The sequence below is a fragment of the Bos taurus genome, chromosome Y (genome assembly GCF_002263795.3).
Source record: "Bos taurus isolate L1 Dominette 01449 registration number 42190680 breed Hereford chromosome Y, ARS-UCD2.0, whole genome shotgun sequence".
NCBI lineage: Eukaryota > Metazoa > Chordata > Mammalia > Artiodactyla > Bovidae > Bos > Bos taurus.
The window spans coordinates 42,471,613-42,491,809 of NC_082638.1; positions in this window are offsets into that span (position 1 = coordinate 42,471,613).

Below are 20,197 nucleotides of genomic sequence, written 5' to 3' on the forward strand. Positions count from 1 at the left end.
GAGTCGGGCACAACGGTGCAACTAACACACTAATACCTGAGTTTTTGAGTAAGAGTGAAGATTCTGATGACATATAGGCCTTTTAATAAATACTAAGATAATTGGGAATCAGATAAATACTTACTTGGCAGTGAACTTCTTTTAGCGGTTTCATTGTGAGTTTGTTCCCTGTGATATGTTTGTAGTTAGGAAGATTTTTCTGGAATAAAACCGTTGAACCAAAGATTGATTAAAAGCAGTTTCTTCTACAGTTCAGTGTTTTAGTATTTAGAACTTTAGTATTTAGTATTGAGAAAACTATCTGGTTGGTGTCCTTAACTTCAGTTCAAAAGGATTGATTTTCTAAGTAGTGTAAAGAAGATACCTTATGTATTATTACAAGAATTAATTTTTTTCTGTAGATCAGATGTTCTTGTCACATCTGAATTGAACTCAGTTGTCTGAAGATCATTCTACAGTTTGAATTTTGGTCATCACCTTTTAGAAGAGTAAAAAACTACAGTATGAATATAGTTTAAAGCACACTGTGCCTTAATTAAACAACGGTGTATTTTCATTGTTTTAAAGTATCATATTTCTTTTAAAAAGTAATGAGGCTGAATTATTTTGAGGAAAATGTTAACTCTTGGTTCTTTCAATAAAATGGAACTTAGGTGTAAAGACCAAAATATCTGCTGTGAATACACTGGGAAGAAAGAAAGAAGTGAAAAGATTCCTCTCCTGTTTTACCTCCAGTAAACAGATGTTTTGAATAAATTGTCTCACCATCATAAGACGAGTATGAACTCGTCTGTTTGGGAGTCTTTCTATATATTCCACTTATTTAGATATTTTCTTGAGATTTTTGATAGAATTTAAGGAAAGCAGAAATATGCATTTGAGGTTAATAAAAGGGGTTTTCTTACAGACACTGCCCAAGTGTTTTACACCATTTGCTAACATCTATTCTTTTCATCATTTTGTGTTGCCACTACCATAAGAAGGGCGTTTCCAGAGTGAAGCTTTCAGAAGACAGAGTGGAGTCATAATTTTCACTTCATGTGATTAGAAGTTGCAGACTTTCTATACTAAGTAATCCTCAGTTTTCTTAACATTGAAAGTTTTGATCTGTTTGTTGAGAGTGTTTTTACTTAGCATTTTAAATATTTCTCAAGTACAACAACCATTAAGGATAAAATAACTAGATGATCCTTTACAGATAAAATAGATTTTATGTCATTTCATTCTCTAAAGTTATATGTGTTGTAACCAAATAGTGCTGAATTTGATAAATCATATAATTATGTTGTTTGAGTGAAAATCTAATTTCATAACTAAATTCTATAAACTAAGACCTTCATAAATGTATCCCTTAGCTGACATAAGGGAAAGGAAGGAAGAGCCACTGAAAAATTCGAGAAAGTGTTGCACGCAGTGTATTTTGTCCTTACTCTTTGTCACTGGTGCGTATTTGTGTGTGTGTATTTTCCTGCATGTTTAGATACTACCCTTGCTTTTTAACAATGTGCTTTGAATATATCCTCTGTAGTAAGACGAAATGAAGTTCAGGGCTAGTTCATTAAAGTCAATACAATTATACTCGTTTGTAGTGAGAGACCATTCATCAAGTAATTTATGAAACACATTTCTTCTGAGAATTTATACGGAATACACATTTAGCTGGTTTCTCTAAAATAAAAACAGGGGAGTAAACCCTCAGAGGGTTTCATTTCACTTTGCTAGAGTTTTCTTTCCCAAGTTTATAAGCTGAGTGTATACATAAATAAATCCAAGAAAAACTTCATACATAAATAAATCCAAGAAAAACTTCACCGATGTGGTCTGTGGTGTTTCATCTGTGGAGGTCCTCAACCCTTATATGCTGAATGTATTTGAGATGGAGGATTAGTTTTAGTATGCTGAAGAAAAATCTTGAGAAGTTGACTTCATGGATAAACAAAACTTCCTGGATAGTTAATCTTTTGACATATCTTTCTTCAACCCTTTGCCAAAAATTTCAGAATCTGCACACATGACAACATGAAAAACTTTCTCTGTGGACAAACACATACAGGTTTGTCCAAAGATTTAATCTACACTTAAATTGTGTTCGTTAGTTGTCATGGTTCGACTGTTGTACACTTGTTTTGTTGTTGTTGTTTGTATCTTCCTAAAAATTGTATACTGATGCCCTAACCCCAGAAGATGATAGTATTGGGAAGCAGGCCCTCTGGGATGTCCTTTTGCCACCATAGAGGAACTGTTGGGAAAGGAATCTCTCCGTGTATGAAGGAGACCTCAGAGGGCTCGCCATGAACACAGGCAGCAAGAACCCAGCAGTTTGCAAATCAGAGGAGGATCTACACCAGAACCCTAACCCTACCAGCACACTGATCCTAGACTTACCACAACTGGAAGTGAAACTTTCCATTGTTGAGAAGCCAGTTTGTAGTATTTTGACGTAAGAACTTGAATGAAGTGACACACTGGTGACAACACATTTTATTCTCACTGTTTAGTAACTGTGAGGCATAGTGTTTCATCTTGAGTTGCTTATGTGCAATTTTCCATGGAACAATTATTTTGATGCACGTCATGTAGAAATGGTATAGGTACATTTTTGTCAGGCCTAGAAACTTTATTCAGAATTGATTGCCCCACTTTAATTGGTGCTAAAAAGTGAGTGATGTCTTTTGTTTCCTCTCCAGTCACTTGAAACATTCTGTAAGATGCCCTGGAGGAGAGTACAAAGTAATATTTTAAAGGAAACTTAGCAGTTCTGTTTCATAGGATGTTAGAATATTGGAACACGGCCCTTGGCATCAAAATGTGACACTGCCCTCATTCAAATCAGACATTGTTACATACGTTCAGAAGATATGCTGTACCATGGACTCCCAACACTGAAATTTCAGAAAGCAACCCTTTCATTTTTTTAAATTATTTTAATGGGAAGATACTCAATTTACAATATTGGGTTAGTTTTTGCCTTACATCAACAAGAGTCAGTCACCGGTACATACGTGTTCCCGCATCCAGAACCTTCCTCCCACCTCACTCCCCAGACTATTGTTCTTTGTTGTTCCAGAGCACTGGCTTTGGGTGCCCTGCATCATGCACTGAACTTGCACCAGTTATCTGTTTACGTATGGTCATGTACATGTTTCAATGCTATTCTCTCAAATCATCCCACCATTGCCCTCTCCACAGACTCCAAAAGTCTGTTCTTTCCATCTCTGCCTCTTTTTCTGCCCTGCATGTAGGATCATCGTGACGATCTCTCCAAATTGCATACATGTGCATTCCTACACAGTATTTGTATCTCTCTTTCTGACTTTACTTCATTCTGTAGAACAGGCTCCTGTTTCACTCACCTCTCTAGAATGGACTAAAATGCATTCTTTTTCACAGCTGAGTAATAGTCCATCGTGTATATATACCACCACTTTCTTATCCATTCATCTGCAGTGGATATCTAGATTGCTTCCATGTCTTAGCTACTGTAAATAGTTGTGGGACGAATATTGGTGTACACATATCTCTTTCAGTTCTGCTTTCCTTGGGGTGTATGCAAGCAGTGGGATTGCTGGGTCATATGATGGTTCTATTTCCAGGTTTTTAAGAAATCATATGGTTTATTGTGGCTATACCAATTTTCATTCCTACCAACAGTGCAAGCTGGTCAGTTTACCACTCCCTCTCCAGTGTTTCTTGTTTGAAAGTTTGGGTGATGGTCATTGTGACCAGTGTGAGATGACATCTCATTCTGGTATTGACTTTCATCTCTCTGATAATGAGAGATGTTGACCATCTGTCCTGTGTTCATTCAGATCAGATCAGATCAGTCGCTCAGTCGAGTCTGACTTTCTGCGACGCCATGAATCACAGCACGCCAGGCCTCCCCTGTCCATCACCAACTCCCGGAGTTCACTGAGACTCACGTCCATCGAGTCAGTGATGCCATCCAGCCATCTCATCCTCTGTCATCACCTTCTCCTCCTGCCCCCAATCCCTACCAGCATCAGAGTCTTTTCCAATGAGTCAACTCTTCGCATGAGGTGGCCAAAGTACTGGAGTTTCAGCTTTAGCATCATTCCTTCCAGAGAAATCCCAGGGCTGATCTTCTTCAGAATGGACTGGTTGGATCTCCTTGCAGTCCATGGGATTCTCAAGAGTCTTCTCCAACACCACAGTTCAAAAGCATCAATTCTTCGGCACTCAGCCTTGTTCACAGTCCAAATCTCACATCCATACATGACCACAGGAAAAACCATAGCCTTGACTAGACGAACCTTTGTTGGCAAAGTGATGTCTTCTCTTGAGAAATGTCTATTTAATTCTTCTGCCCACTTTTTGATCGGGTTGTTTGTTTTTTCTGGTATTGAGTGCATGAGCTGCTTGCATATGTGGGAGATTAACTCTTGGGCAGTTGTTTGATGTGTTGTAATATGCTCCAGTTCTGAAGCCTGTCTTTTCACCTTGCTTATAATTTCCTTCATTCTGCAGAAGCTTAGAAGTTTCAGTCAGTCGCTTTCATTTCCTTCTGTTTTTATTTCTATTACTCTTGGAGGTGGAACATAGAGGAGAAGATCTTGCTGTGATTTCTGTCAGAGAGTTTTCTGCCCATGTTTTTCTCTAAGAACTTTATAGTTTCTGGTCTTCCACTTAGGTTTTTAATCCATTTTGCATTTATTTTTCTGTGTGCCATTAAAAAACATTTCATTCTTTTAATGTGGTTGACCTGTTTTCCCAGAACTGCTTGTTCACGAGGTTCTCTTTTTCCCATTGCATATTTATGGCCCCTCTGTCAAAGACAAGGTGGCCGTGGGTGTGTGGCTTCATCTCTGGACTTCCTATTTTGCTCTGTTGATCTGTATTTCTGTCTTTGGCCCAGTATCTTACTATTTTGATGACTGTAGATGTGTAGTATAGTCTGAAGTCAGGAAGTCTGATTCCTCCGTTTCCATTGTTTCTCAAGAGTTATTAACTCATTGGAGGTCTTTTGTGTTTCCACACAAATTGTGAAATTATTTGTTCTAATTCATTGAAAAACACCATTGGTGTTTTTATAGGGATTCCATAGTTGAATCCAAGAATATCAATGGTGAATGAATGTACCAATAGATTGCATTGAGTTGTATACTTACTGATGGTCACTATATTGATTCTTCTAATACAAGAACATGGTATACTTCTTCATCTACTTGTGCTATCTTTGATTTCTTTCAACATGGTTTTAGAGTTTTATGTACCAGGTCCTTGCTTTCTTTGGAGGAATATATTCCTAAATATTTGAGTCTCTTCATTGGATCGTGAATGAGATACTTTTCCTTAAGTTCTCTTTCTCCTTTTTCATTGCTGGTGTATCAGAATGAAAGCGATTCCTGAGTATATATTTTGTATTCTTCAGCTAACTCTATTCATTGATTAGCTCGAGTAATTTTCTGCTGGCATCCTTAGTGTTCACTGTGTGGAGGGTCATGCCATCTTCTAACAGTAATAGTTTGTTTGTGTTCAATCTGTATTCCTTTTATTTGCTTTTCCCCTGATTGTTATGTCTAGGACTAATTTAAAAACTAATTCCAATGTGTTTTTCACCTCAGAAAAGCTTACTGATGAAATTACTAAGCACTGAGGAATCTCAATTCTACCAGATTCCCACAATAGAATCATGAAGATCTTCAGGAGTTAGGGGTAATTTTTTGGGCAGCAGGGAAGCAGAAACTGTTTAAGTCTTTAGAAAAATGTATCATAATCAAATTAGTCGGAATATTTGTAGTCTTTCCTTCAGTTTCAGAAAACTCTACATCCCTAAGTGTAATGCAGGGCTTTCTAACTGAAACCAAGAAACTCACCAAGACCTCACCAAACTCTAACAGTGCAAATTAGAAAAGTTGTGTTACTGTGCTGTTAAAATTTGTGAGCTTTATAGCCAAATTAAGAATTTAACCTTCAAGATGGTTGTGCTAAAGATCCTGCTAAAACAGGTGTGGCCACAGGGCAAGGGAAGAGGGAAGGTATGGGTGACCCTTGAATGAAGTGTGGTCTGGGGAAGAGGCAGGCTCCAAAGGCACAGCTGAGAAGAGTCCGGCAGGGCCACACCTGTAAGTGCCACAGCCATGACTTTGGGTGTGTCCCTCAGGCCTGCATCTGAGGAGGAGCAGCACCCGAGTCCAGAAATGACCAGAGACAGTACACCAGAGCAGCCTCGGCAGACAGTTATTGTTGTAAATGTGGATGATCCCGGGAAATATCTGAGAGAGCGGGAGTCCCACTACCCATGCCCGTCAGTCAGAATCCCTGTGTTTGCACTCACTAGTGCAGTGAAAAGGCACAAGGTGGAACTGGAAGGGGCTGCTGTTCTCATCTGCTGAGAGTGCCAGACCAATTCAGACACACACCTACCATCCGTTGTGAAGACAGGACACAGGTCAAACACTCAGGGCTTTCTTGTTGAAGGCACACACACACACACACACACACACACACACACACACACACAGGCACATTACCCCCTTGCTTGAGGACACAGTGTGCAACAGGGACTGCAAATCCTGACCAGTTAAGCAGTGACATGACACTACCCAGCACACACAAGTCAGGAGGAGGACAGTAGGTGTGAGAAACAGCCCCTGGTTGGGGGATGCAGACCACCTCAGATGCAAAACACCAGAGGGGACACGGAGCAATGAATGTGTCTGATGGTATGGCAGGGCCGGAGGCATCAGTGTTGGCTGGGCAAGTGGAAGAACCCAGCATCGTTGGAAACTCCTGTTCCAGTGTGCTTCTTCTACCCAAGACTAGGACTGTTGCTATTGGATCTTCTGGCCCAGCATGTGCCCTGAATGGCTCCTTGACCTAAAGCAGATTATGAACCACCCTCAAGTTTCTGTCATGATCAGCAACCAAGATAAAGACTTTCTTAGCTACAAGATTGAAGGTCAGTGAGGGGGACTGAGGATGGGTGGGTATGGGACCTGGCAGGGAGTAGGAGGATCGTGTTAGCCATGTTCCTGCACTGTGAGACTTTGCAGAGGCATCGTGGAAGCTGTTAATGCCTACCTGGGTGACAAGCTGAGGCACCTAGCAGCTTGCACCTTTACCCTCGTCCCTATCCTGCCAGGTGCAGATGCAGAACCATCCAAAATCCCGCTGCATGCTGATCTTTTCATTTGGGGACAAATCCTACTTCTGGAACACGATGATCGTTAAGGAGTATTACCTTGACATCATTGGTAAAACGTGGCTCCAGGGTGGTGAGTGTAGGTGTGTAAGGAGGTGAATGATCCACCTGCAGAATCCACCCTTGTGTTCGCTTTCTGGAGGTTATAGGGCACGATATTCCACTCCAGTCCACTGGTACTGGGACTGTGAATGAGGAGCACAAGCCACAGGCTAGAAATCAGGAGCCTTAAATTTCTCAGCTGGTTGTCAGGCGACTACTGCCCAGAATCGAACAGGATTGCTGAGGTGCGGTTGCTTTGGGCTTGCATACAGGTGACGATTGATGTTGGAGTTCTTGGATGCTCACGGGTGGGTTGCGGGCCTGGTCAGCCCTGGACTGATCTTGCTTGTGCCTCCAGCAGATCATTGACAAAGACGTGTGGACGACCCTGTGAAGTATTACCCTAGGAAGGAAGTTTCTGCCATGAGGAGTAACTGGCAGAAACACATGTGGTGAAGGGGTCTGGAGGTGGGCCCTGTAGTGACAGCCATGTAGTGGCCGGGACACTGTCCTTTCCCAAATGGGGATGACTCAGGCACATGCAAGCTGTCTGTGGAGCCAGATTCTGGGCCATGCATGTGGCAGATGACCTGCTGAGACTGGGGGCTTGGGGACTCGGTGTGTCCGTGAGTGAATCAAGTCTCCTTCAATTTAACTGTGGTTGCAGTGCAAGAGGCCTAGGTGATACTACTAGAGGCAGGGTGAATTAAGTATATTTGTCAGAATCATCCTTCCGTGGGTGCTGCCATCCCCCAGCCTCCTGTTGCTCACCGAGTTTAAGATTGCCTGGGCCTACACTCCTGCACCTTACCCTGGGAAGGCCTGTCATTGCAAGGGCATCCTCTCCAGGGTCCCAGTGCACCTCTGTGCTGACTTTGGGATCTTCTGTGATTTTGCACATCCACCAATCAGTGTCTCACCATGACCACACTTGCTGCACTGGAAGAGGCTTCAGGCTGCCTTCAGAAAATAGGGAAGTGTTCGGGGAGGAGGTGGACAGAGAGCTCCAAGTGCAGGACGTGGTGCCTACTGATGCCATCTCAGACATTGCTGGACATGGGCATCTTCAGCTCCTGAAACACCTATGTTCCCTGTTTGTGTTTGTGTCCCCATATCGAGCCTGTGTGTGTATACACATGTGTGCTTGTGTCGCCTGTGTGTGTGTGTGTGTGTGTGTGTGTGTGTGTCTCCAGCCCAGGGAAAAAACAGAGATAAACGCGACAGGAGAGGAAATGCCAAGCAATCAGAAGAGGAGGCACAAGGCGTCCCCAGTGTGAGGGTGATTGATCGCCCTATCTCCGCAGGACCCTGTCCAGGATGGGAATGAGGAAAGGATGGTCAGAGATAACTCAGGACCTTGGCTCCAGAAGTGCGCAATGAGACAAAATGCAAAAACACGCTCACTATTTCTCCGTGTTCTTCTATGTGTTTGGACCAGGAAGAGCGGGTGCATGGTCTGTGGATTCACCCAGGGCATATCAGGTGGGGTGGGCCTTTAAAACCACCGCCTGTGGAGCCCACAGTTTGTGGGGACATAGGCCGTCCTGTGGAAATGGTGGATGTGGATACAGAGGACCTGGGATGTTGAGGAGGCTAAGGTCTTGCTGAGAAGGACAGAGACTCGAAGGAGAAAGAGGCACAGATTGATGTACTGGAGACTTGTTCCGCACATGTGAGAAGGAGACCCAGGAAGGTCCTGGGCGAGTGCTTGCCAGGATCAGCCCATCAGCCAGCACCCTCTCTCCATGAGGGTGGCACACACTGGCACAATGTAACACAAAATGCGAGACATGCTAAGGTAGGCTGTCCGTGCAAAACCACAGGCATCCTAGGAGAGACAAGGCGAGAGCGTGGCATGCCTTCAGTCACTTCTAGCCTCCCTGGCTGTGCAGAACGGCGAAGAAAGTGCAGGTGTTGATGTACGTGTGTGCTCCTCTGCCGGGGTATGCCAATGAGGGAGGGAAAAGGGAGGAAGCAAGGATGGTGGGCTTATTGCATGTCTCATAGGAACTCGAGAGAGTGGGATACAGGGAAGCCCCTGGGGCAGTTCGGGGCCTGCTGGTTTTCAGGGTCCAGGGGAAAGGCAATAGCAGTCCTGCCAAAGATACCCCATGGCTCGTGCAGAAAGCCCTGATATAAATTCCCTCTTTCTTCTGGGTCTTTCCCTTGGCTTTGGGCGCCTAAGGGGCAAAGGTGAGTGTCTGCACCTGGGGGACGATTTTGGCAGTCTCTCTGGATCACAATCTCTGATTTTGTTGTAGGCAATCTGCACCAGGTGACACTCAGAGGGAAGCTGCATTCCAGGTGACAGTCTTGGATGTCCATGTGCCCAACCAAGGACTGGCTTCCTTGGCACGTGGGCTCTATAGGTAAGCAGGGATGCCTGGCTGTAGGGAGTCCTACCAGGGCTTAATGAACCCAATGAAAGAGAGTATTTGCATTTAGCAAATCAATGAGGCCTGGTTGGAATCAAGCCCTCTTGGTGTTTTTGAGATAGAAAAGCTGCTTTCTGCCCAAGGGAGGGATGAGCTGTGGGCCCAGAAAGGGCAGGATTCCCAGATCATCATCTGTTTGGGGACTCCATGGGTCTGGGTAGGAATAAACAGAAGGGACCACCTGTAGGAATGCCACCTTACCATTATGGCTCGGGTTTCATGCCTTGTATCAGAAGAGACCATCTATCTATGTGCACCTTCTTCACAACATTGGATCAAACCCAAGCCTGTCAAAGCCTCTGGGGGCCCTTGGAGGCTCGGGCATCTCTTTGGCCTTTTCCTGCTAAAGGGAGGTAGCTCTTGGAGGCACAGTTAGACAGGTGAACACAGAAAGCTACACAGGTAGAAAGAACAGTGGGCCTCACTCAGACTGTTGGGGGTGGTAGGCTAGCAATAGGAACACAACATTGACCAGGAATGACCTAGATAGGAACACACTGAGAAAGCAGTTCTCCAAGTCAGCTGAGCCCAGACGTCCTTGTTTTCTGGTCTCCTGAAAGAATGCACAGGCAATGGATCAGGCCAGCGTGACTGGTACTGTGAAGCTGTCCAAGGTGATGGGAGAATGCAGAAAGCAGGCACAGCTCATTCAGCTCTCCAGGGCGAGCATTTCCAACCCTGCCTGATGCTTTGCAGATCGGTCCCTGTCAGGAGCAAATGCCAAAATTTTGTAACCTTTGAGGCTAAGTCACAGAGCTGGAAGTGCAACCTCACATGTTCAATGAGAAAGTGAAAGAAAATAACCAGGACAAAAATATAGGGTGCTTACCAAATTTGATGCTTCTGGACAAGAAAGTTTGTACTTCTACATATGTGCAATTCCTCTTAGGGATGTTGGTGTGTACACAAGCATGTGTGTGCATATGTGCATGAAAAGCACCTGATGGTATGTTTGTGAGTATGAGGTGTAGAAACTGACCTAACCAGGTGATGGAAGTTGGATAGCGAAACCGTGAAGGTCATAGGGAAAGTACATACTCTGGCCATCAGAAGCACTGGAGCCAGGGTACCAATCCCTGTTATCTCACTGAGTGAGCAATTTCCAAGTGGAATTACAGTGGTGCACCCAGGATGCCTTGCAGAAAGGAGAGGCAGAAAGAAAGTGCCTGGGGGTGACCAGTGAGAGTGCCGAGGATCTGAGACACAGAACAGGCTGCAATCCCAAGACACAGAAGCCATGGTGGGTGATCCCACAGCCCCTTGGACATGCAGCAACAAGGGCCTTTCTATCCTTATCAAACTCTGGGATTTCTTTCCCTGACATTGCCATGAGACACATAGACACCAGCCCTGGTACATACACAAAAGGATTGCCCCAAACAGTGCTGTGCCAGAAGCAGAGATAAAGAGACACAAAGTGAGCTCTGTACCCTAAGGCTGTGGTGTCCCTGAACAATAGAGATCAACTGCTGCAAACGGTGGGGTTTTTCCCTTCTCCCCTAGCATCTGGACAGCATCAGGTACTCTATCCCATGGAGAAAAGTATCCAGCCACTTGGAGCCCCTGTCTATCATTTGGATACTCATGGAGAGCTCCCAGTTATTGAAGGTCCTGTGGGACACAGGAGTGTGTTGTTCAGATTGTGGAGCAGGAACCCGTGGTTGGAATTTCCAGATCCAGGTCAATGACAGCGCCTGAGGTAGTGGCAGATGCAAAACCTGCTAGCTCCCTAGAGCAGAATCTGGCCATATGGTGCAGCTGGAGCCCAGGAACCGCAGAAGATGTCCTCCGGTCTAGGGGTGTGTCCATAAGGGTGCCGTCCAGTACCCTCTCAGCCATTGGTCTAGATTTGGGCCAGCAGCATGTGCGCGGCTCACAGCCTAGGGCCGTGCCTGTTTGGCTGATGTACCAGAGCTTATTCACCCGGTCCTGGGCTCACCACCACCCCTTTCTTCAGCCTCAGGCCACCCCAGACACACCAGCCACTGCCTCCCGATCATACCTCTCACTCCCCACCCCGAAAAAACAAGTGGGTCCCACAGGTTTATTGCAGCCTGGGCCGCCATTGCACACAACTTGCTTTGGTGCTCTTATGTCCCATCCTTTCACATCTGACCCAGTCTGGGGTCATGGCCAGGACCAAGAATAGCACGAGAGGTGGTCAGAGGAATGCGGGAGAGTCTTGGGACCCCGGACCTACTTAGTTGTGAGCCCAGATGCTCAGGGAGATGGGGCCCTGCAGCCTGCCCTTGTGATGCTGTGCACGGCTGCGACCCTGCAGCCACCAGTTGCAACAGCAGGCGACAATGCGACCCACGTCAGCGTGGAGGTGGCAGGGGATGGCGGGGCCCTGGTGGACAGAGACGTGGCGGGGATCAGGCGGGTGTTCCAGCTGCTTGTGGAAGACATCATGGAGGAGGTGGAGGTTTTGGCTGATGAGGAGCAGCAACGGGGGTCCTCGCAAGACCTGAAGGAGAAGGTGTTAGAGGATCAGGGCAAGGAATTGCCTGGAGCCCCAGTGAACTTCTGGCACTAGATGCGCTGCAGGCGCTGGCCACCCTGCAAGTGGAACTGAGCTCTGACCATGAGAAAAACTGCAGGGGCTATGTTTCATTCATGTGCAAGAGCCATCAGAGGAGGAAGCATGACTTGGCTCAGAGGAGTGCCATTATCCAGGGCATCTCTGGTTTCTGGGCCAAAGTGGTATCCTTTCTGCTGCTCCTTGGGGTCTGCTGCTCAGGAGGAGGAGGAGGTGCAGAAGCAGGAGCAGGAGGATGGTGGGGACGAGGGCGCAGGATGGGTGCTGATGGACCCTGTAGGAAGTGTGGTACTGGGCAATTGGCAGGCTCCAAAGGCACAGCTGAGTAGAGTCCAGGCAGGGCCACACCCCTGAGTGTCGCTGCCATGAATTTGTGTGTCTACTTCAGGCCTGCAATTGAGGAGGAGCAGCTCCAAGGCCTCTAAGTCAGGAATGACCAGAGACAGTACACCAGAGCAGCCTTGGCAGACAGTTATTGTAAATGTGGATGATCCCGAAAATAACTGAGACTTGGGAGTCACACACACGTACACACAGACACACAGACACATACTCAAACACACACTAACTCCTTTGCTTTTGGACACGATTTGTTTCAATGACTGTAAGTCTGACCATGTAAGCAATGACATGCCACTACTCAGCATACACAGGTCTGAAGAAGAGTAGGGATCAGAAACAGCCCCTTCTTGGGGAATGCAGACCACCTCAGATACAGAACACCACAAGGAACCCAGAGCCATGAGCGTGCCTGATGGTATGGCAGGGCCTGAGGACATCAGTGGTGGCTGGGCAAGCAGAAGTGCCCAAAATCCTTGATGATGCCTGTTCCAGTGTCCTTCCACCCCAGACTAGGGCTGATGTTCCTGGCTCTCCTTGGCTTAGCATGTGGCCGATATGGCTCCTTGACCTAAAGCAGATTATGAACCACCCTTAAGTTTCTGTCATGATCAGCGACCAAGATAAAGACTTTCTCAGCTACATGATCGACTTGAAGTTCAGTGAGGGAGACTGAAGATGGGTGGGTATGGGACTTGGTGTGGAGTGAAAGGATCATGTTATCCATGTTCCTACAATGTGAATGTTTGCAGAGGCTTCGTGGAAGCTGTTAATGGGAGGCAAGCTGAGGTCCCTAGAAGCTTGCACCTTTCTCTTCTGCCTATCCTAGCATGTACAGGTGTGAGCCATCCCCGGTCCCACAGCAATCTGATCTTTTCCTTTCGGTACCAACCCTACTTCTTGAACACAGTGATCATTAAGAAGTATTACCTTGACATCACTGGTAAAACGTGGCTCCTGGGGTGATGAGTGTGGGTGTGCAAGGGTGTGCATGATTCACCTATGGGGGTCCACCACACCCGTCTCCCCTGTCTTTCTTCAGGGTAAAGGGCACATCATTCCACACCAGTCCATTGGTTCTGGGACTTTGAACAGGGAGGACTCAGCCACAGGCTGGTCACCAGGAGCCTTAATTTTCTCAACTGGTTGTCAGGCCACAACTGCCCAGAATCAAACAGGATTGTTGAGGTGGACTAGTTTTGGTCCTGCATACAGTTGATGATTGATGTTGGAGTTCTTGGCTGCTCATGGGAAGGTTCGGGTCCTGGTCAGCCCAGAGGTGACATTCCTCGTGTTGCCACCAGATCATCAGCTAAGACGAGTGGGACGATCCCCTGAAGTACTACCCCAGCAGGGAAGATTGTTCCATGAGTGCTAACTGACAGAGACACATGTGGTAAAGGGTCTGGAGGTGGGCCGTGAAGGGACAGCCATATTGGAGCCGTGACACTGTCCTTCCCCAAATGTGGATGCTCAGGCTCATGCAAGCTGACTGAGGAGCATGGATTTGGGCCATGCATGTAGGAGGTGGCCTGCTGAGACTGGGGCCTGGGCATTCAGTGTGTCCGTGAGTGAAACGAGTCTCCCTCAAATCAGCTGTGGTTGCAGCATGAGACTCCTAGGTGATACTACTAGAGGCAGGGTGAAGTAAGTATCTTTTTCAGAATCATCCTGCTGTGGGTCCTGCCATCACCCGGCCTCCTGTTGCTCACTGAGTTTGACATTGCCTGGGCCCTTCATTCCCGCCCCTTAACCTGGGAAGATCTATCATTGAAAGGGTATTCTCTCTGGGATCCAAGTGCACCTGCGTGCTGACTTTGGGATCTGTGAATTTCCACATGCACCACTTGGTGGCTCACAAGCACCACACATGCTGCGCTGGAAGACGCTTCAAGCTACCTTGGGAAAATATGAAAGAGCTCGTGGAGGAGGTGAACAGGGAACCACAAGAGCAGGGCATGGTGCCTACCGACTACATCTCTGACATTGCAGAGACAACCCACCCTTAGACTGGGGACGCCTCATTCCTCCACGTATGGTAACTTGGCACCTCCTCTCCTGTCACCTTTATCTGTGTGTCTTCTCTGGGCCACACACACAAACACATACACACACTCACAAACACAGCCGACATAAGCACATGCGTGTATACACACACATGCTTGGCATGGAGACACAAACACAATCAGGAACACAGGCTTCTGAAACACCTGTGTTTCCTGATTGCATTTGTGTTCCTGTGCCGAGCATCTGTGTGTATACATGTATGTGCTTGTGTCGGCTGTGTTTGTGTGTGTGTGTGTGTGTGTGTGTGTGTGTGTGTGTGTGTGTGTGTGTGTGTGTGTGTGTGTCTGGCCCAGGGCAGACACAGAGATGAAGGCGACAGGAGAGGAGGTGCTGAGCAACCATAAGAGGAGGCACGAGGCGTCCCCAGTCTAAGGGTGGTTGGTCACCGTATCTCTGCAGTACCCTGTACAGGATGGGAACGAGGAAAGGATCGCCAGTAATAACGCCAGACCATGGCTCCAGAAATCTGCAATTAAACGAAACACAAAAACAAGCTCATCATTTCTACCATGTTGCTGTGTGTGTTTGGACCGGGAAGAGGGGGTGCATGGTCTGAGGATTCACCCAGGACAAATCAGGTGGGGTAGGGCTTTGAAACCACTGGCTATAGAGCCCTCAGTCCGCGGTCACATGGGGCAGGCCTTTGGAAATGGTGGATGTGGCTACGGCAGGACTGGGATGGTGAGGAGGCTAAGGTCCTGCAGAAAAGGGCAGAGACCTGAAGGAGAAAGAGCCACAGATTGTCTGCTGCACTGGAGACTTGTTCCACACACGTAAGTAGAACCGAAAAGGTCCTGGGCCTGTGCTGCCCAGGATCAGCCCAAAAGCCAGCACGCTGTCTCCATGAGGGTGGCACACAATGACACGATATGACACAAAACGCAAGATACGCTAAGCTAGGCTATCCGTGCAAAACGACAGGCATCCTAGGAGAGACAGGGTGTGAGTGTGGCATGCCTCCAGACACTTCCAGCCTCCCTGGCAGTGCAGGTAGGCAAAGAAAGTGCAGGGGTGAGTGTACGTGTGTGGCCCTCTGCCGGGATGTGCCTGTGAGGGAGGGAACAGGGAGGAAGCAAGGGTGGTGGGCTTATTGCATGTCCCAAGGGAACTCCGGGGAGTGGGAGAGGGGGAAACCCTGGGGGCAATTTGAATCCTGCTGGTTTTCAAGGTCCAGGGTCTAGGCAATAGCGGTCCTGCCAAAGATACCCCATGGTGTGTGCTGAAAGTCCTGACGTGAATTCCTTCTTTCCTCTGGGGTCATGCCCCTGACTGTGGGGTTTAGAGGGGCAAAGGTGTGCGTCTGCCTCTGAGGGAGGATTCTGGCTCTCTCCCTGGAGCAGATTCTCTGATTTTGTCATAGGGGATTTGCACCAGGTGACACTCAGAGGGATCCTGCCTTCCAGGTGACTGTCTTGGATGTCTTTGGGCCCAACCAGGGACAGGCTTCATTGGCACTTCGGCTGTGTAGGCAAGCATGTATACCTGATTGTATGAAGACCTACCTGGGCCTAATGAGAGCAACTGAAAGGGAGTCTTGGCATTTAGTCAATCAGTGAAGTCTGGGTGGTTCTAACACTCTTGGTGCTAAGGTACAGAGTCAGAAGTGCAACCTGAGATGAGCAAGTGAAAGAAAATAACCAGGACAAAGAAAGTTGGGTGCTTACCAAAGTTCATATTCCTGGAGAAGAAAGCGTGTACTTCTGCATATGTGCAAATTTCCTCTCAGGGATGTTACTGTGTACATGCACATGCACACAAAGAACCACCTGCCAGTACGCTTATGAGTATGAGCTGTCGGAAGTGACCTAACCAGGTAATGGGAGTTGAATAGCAAAGCATGAACGTCATAGGGAAAGACTCCACCTAGACTCCAGCCAGCAGAAGCACTGAAGCCAGTGTACCAATCTCTGTTATCTCACCGAGCAAGCAAGTTCTAAGTGGAATCAGAATGGTGCACCAAGGATGCCTGGCAGAAAGGAGAGGCAGGAGGAAAGTGCCTGTGGGCGACCAGTGAGAGTTCAAAGATTCCAAGACACAGAACAGACAGCAACCTCAGACAAAGAAGCCAAAGTGGGTGACCACACAACCCCTTGACCACCTGGCTACAAGGGCCGTTCTGTCCTTCTGAAGTGCCAGGCATACTAGGCTTTCCTTTTTCCTGTGCTTTCAGTGATGGACCAGAAGTGCAGCATCAGGACCTGCTACCTGCAGAGTCTTCCAGTTTGAAACATTACTAATTGTACTCTTTGCAGAACACATATATTGGTATCAGGATTATAGGATGGTTGGCTTAGCTTGATCCTCTTACTGCTTCCGGCCCCACAGGCTTGGGCGACAAGGCAGGCTTTGGTGTGTTCGCACATGGAGAACAGAATCACATTTGCCAGGAGCCAATACGGGAGACCCCATGCATGACAAAGGTCATGCAAAGAATACCTGACAGACAAAGGCGGATCAGGACTCGAGGGATTCCCTGGACCTGCTCAAGCATCCGCCCGAAACCAAAATCTATCTGTCTGCTGTTTACTATATTATGCCTTTCATCAGTTCTTCTGACATTAACAGGGTGCTCTCCAAGACCATCATTCTCTGAAGAAAATCAACTTAAAGCTCTAGTTAATAAGTCTCCTGGGCTTGAAAGGAGCATTTTAATTCTAACCCCTCTGTTCCTGTTTTAGCTTTCTTGGCAGTTTTATCCACACTCTTTTATCTAATGCACATGATTGTTCACAACACCCCAAGCATAACCTTCGAGTGATAAAACAGTGTTATTAGAATAATACTGCATTGTTGAGCCAATGTTTCCTTCCGAGTTTCCTTGTCCTTTACCCAATTTGCACCTGGAAGTGCATTAGCTAATATAGTTGGTATGTAAGAAAAACAAGCAGTAGCCTTGGTATTAGCAACATAAGACATGCATTGGAGAAGGAAATGGCAACCCACTCCAGTGTTCTTGCCTGGAGAATTCCAGGAACTGAGGAGCCTGGTGGGCTGCCATCTATGGGGTCACACAGAGTTGGACATGACTGAACTGACTTAGCAGCAGTAGCAGCACAGAGTTGGAAGTGCAACGTGACATGATTAATGAGCAAGTGAAAGAAAACAACCAGGACAAAGAAAGTTGGGTGCTTACCAAAATTCATGTTCCTGGAGAAGAAAGCTTGTATTTCTGCATATGTGCAAGTTTCCTCTCAGTGATGTTACTGTGTACACACGCATGTGTGCACATAGAAGTCCCTGCCAGTACGCTTGTGAGTATGAGCTGTCAGAAATGACATGGCCAGGTGATGGAAGTTGGATAATGAAAACATGAAGGTCTTAGGGAAAGGTACATAGACTCTGGCCAGCAGAAGGACTGAAGCCAGGGAATCGATTCCCATTATCTCACTGAGCAAACACACTCTAAATGGAATCACAGTGGTGCACCCTGGATGCCTGGCAGAAAGGAGAGGCAGGGGGAAAGAGCCTAGAGAGTGGGCCGAGGAAAGGCCACTACACCTGCGGTTTATGAAAAGTAGAAAATGTACCTAATGACCTGGAAGGAGAAACTGTATCTTATTTATTGAGATATCTAGCCAAGGAGAATTCCAGCCAAACAGCCAAAAGTGCTTCCTGGTTTCTTATTGCTGCCTATAGTAAAATATGAAGGGAAATTTTAAAAATAAATAAATAAGAGAAGGACTATTTAAAAAATAAGACAGAACTTGCTGATTTGGAAATATTCCAGTCTTTTAAGATGACAGAAGATGCTAAAATAAATGGCTCTCAAGCAAGGTCATTTCCAGGGCACTGAGATAAGATGGTCTAAATATAACATTTTACATCACCTATAGGTCATTCTTATTATTTTTTTTTAAATAAAGGTTGTCTAAAGATGAGTGTGACTGTAAAATTCTTTGTTAAGCCTCAGAAAGCTGGAAGGGGATGCTTCATGACATTATTTAGGCAGGCCAATGCCCTCCAAAGAGTTTAGGGGTGTCACTCAGAGATCATTTCAGTCATACAATAAGACTTCTACCAAGTTTCAGGGTGTTATCCCTCAGCTATCTCAGTAGAAAACCAAGACAGAGGAGGACTTTTTATGAAAACATGTGATTGTGGCTTTAGAGTGGGTGCTTTGCCATGAACACCAGTAAGATTATCAGGAGGCACACCAAGATTTTAAGATAACATATATATATATGTTCAGCTTGGACTGAAAGAACTAGAAATAGTACAAAATAAGAGAGCTCTGGACTTCTACCTTCGACAAGCAGGAAGCAGGCTAGGGAGACTGTTTCACTGTAACCATATACTAGCCACCTTTCATGCAATGGAATCATATCAGAGGGCAGAATTAAAAATTCAGAGACTGAAGCCTAGGAAGTTTCCAGGCCTTAAATCCTAATCAAAGGACTGCCAATAAGAACCCGTGGGATTTCAGAACTGCTACTATTGACTCCCACTCCCCTGCCCTTTCTGGAACTGGAGTGTCTATAAAGGTTATCTATGCCTGACCCAGCACTGTATGTTGGTTGTGAAAGTGAGCAGATTAACTCAACTCTTTTGTTCACAGATCATCAGATCTAGAGGAATTACACTTGTATAATTTGATCTGGTGTGTTTGAGAAGACTTGAGAGTCTAGTGGACTACAAGGAGATCAAACCAGGCAATCCTAAAGTAAATCAGTCCTGCATATTCATTGGAAGGACTGATGCTGAAGCTGCAGTTCCAATACTTTGGCTACCTGATGTGAAGAACTGACCCATTGGAAAAGAGCCTAAGGGGGGAAATATTGAAGGCAGGAGAAGGGGACAGCAGAGGATGAAATGGTTGGATGGCATCACCTACTCAATGGACTTGAGTTTGAGCAAGCTCCTGGAGTTGATGGTGGACAAAGAAGCCTAGCATGCTGCAGTCTATCGGGTCACAAAGAGTAGAACACAACTGAGCGACTGAACACGTGAGATATTGCACAAGTAGACCCTGATCCATATCTGAAACTGACTTAGATGACAAGGTCCTGAACTACAACTTAATGTTACAGTGCATAAATTATTTGAAAGCATTGGCAGGAAAAAGCATTTTGGACATACAAGTATGTAAACAATTTTGTGGCCATGTGGGTACCACGTGGTTTTAAAGGATGTCCACAAGTCCTTTCTTTCAAGGGTGGATCTTTATACTCCCCTTCACATGTGGGCTGGACTTAGTGGCTCACTTCTAATGTTAGAATATTGTAGAAATGAAAATGAAGTGTCTGAGACTAGGTCATAAAAGACACTGCAGCCTCCTTGCTCATCCTCTTGGATCACTCTAGAAGGCAGTTTAGTAGTATCTTGACAACACTCATGTAACCCAGTAGAGAGGCCCATGTGAAAGAACTGAGGCTTTCTCCCAATAGCCAGAATGGAAACTGGTTTCAACAGCTATGTGAGGAAGCCATCTTGGAAGGAAATCCACCAGCCCATGTCAAGGCTTCAGATAATGACAATCTCATGAAACCCTGAGCCAGAACACTCAACTGAATTACTCCTGGATTCCTTTCAGCAGCAGTATGAGATAATATTGTTTTAAGCTGTTAGTTTGGGGTAATTTGTTATGTAGCAGTAGTTCATTAATGCACTGCCAAC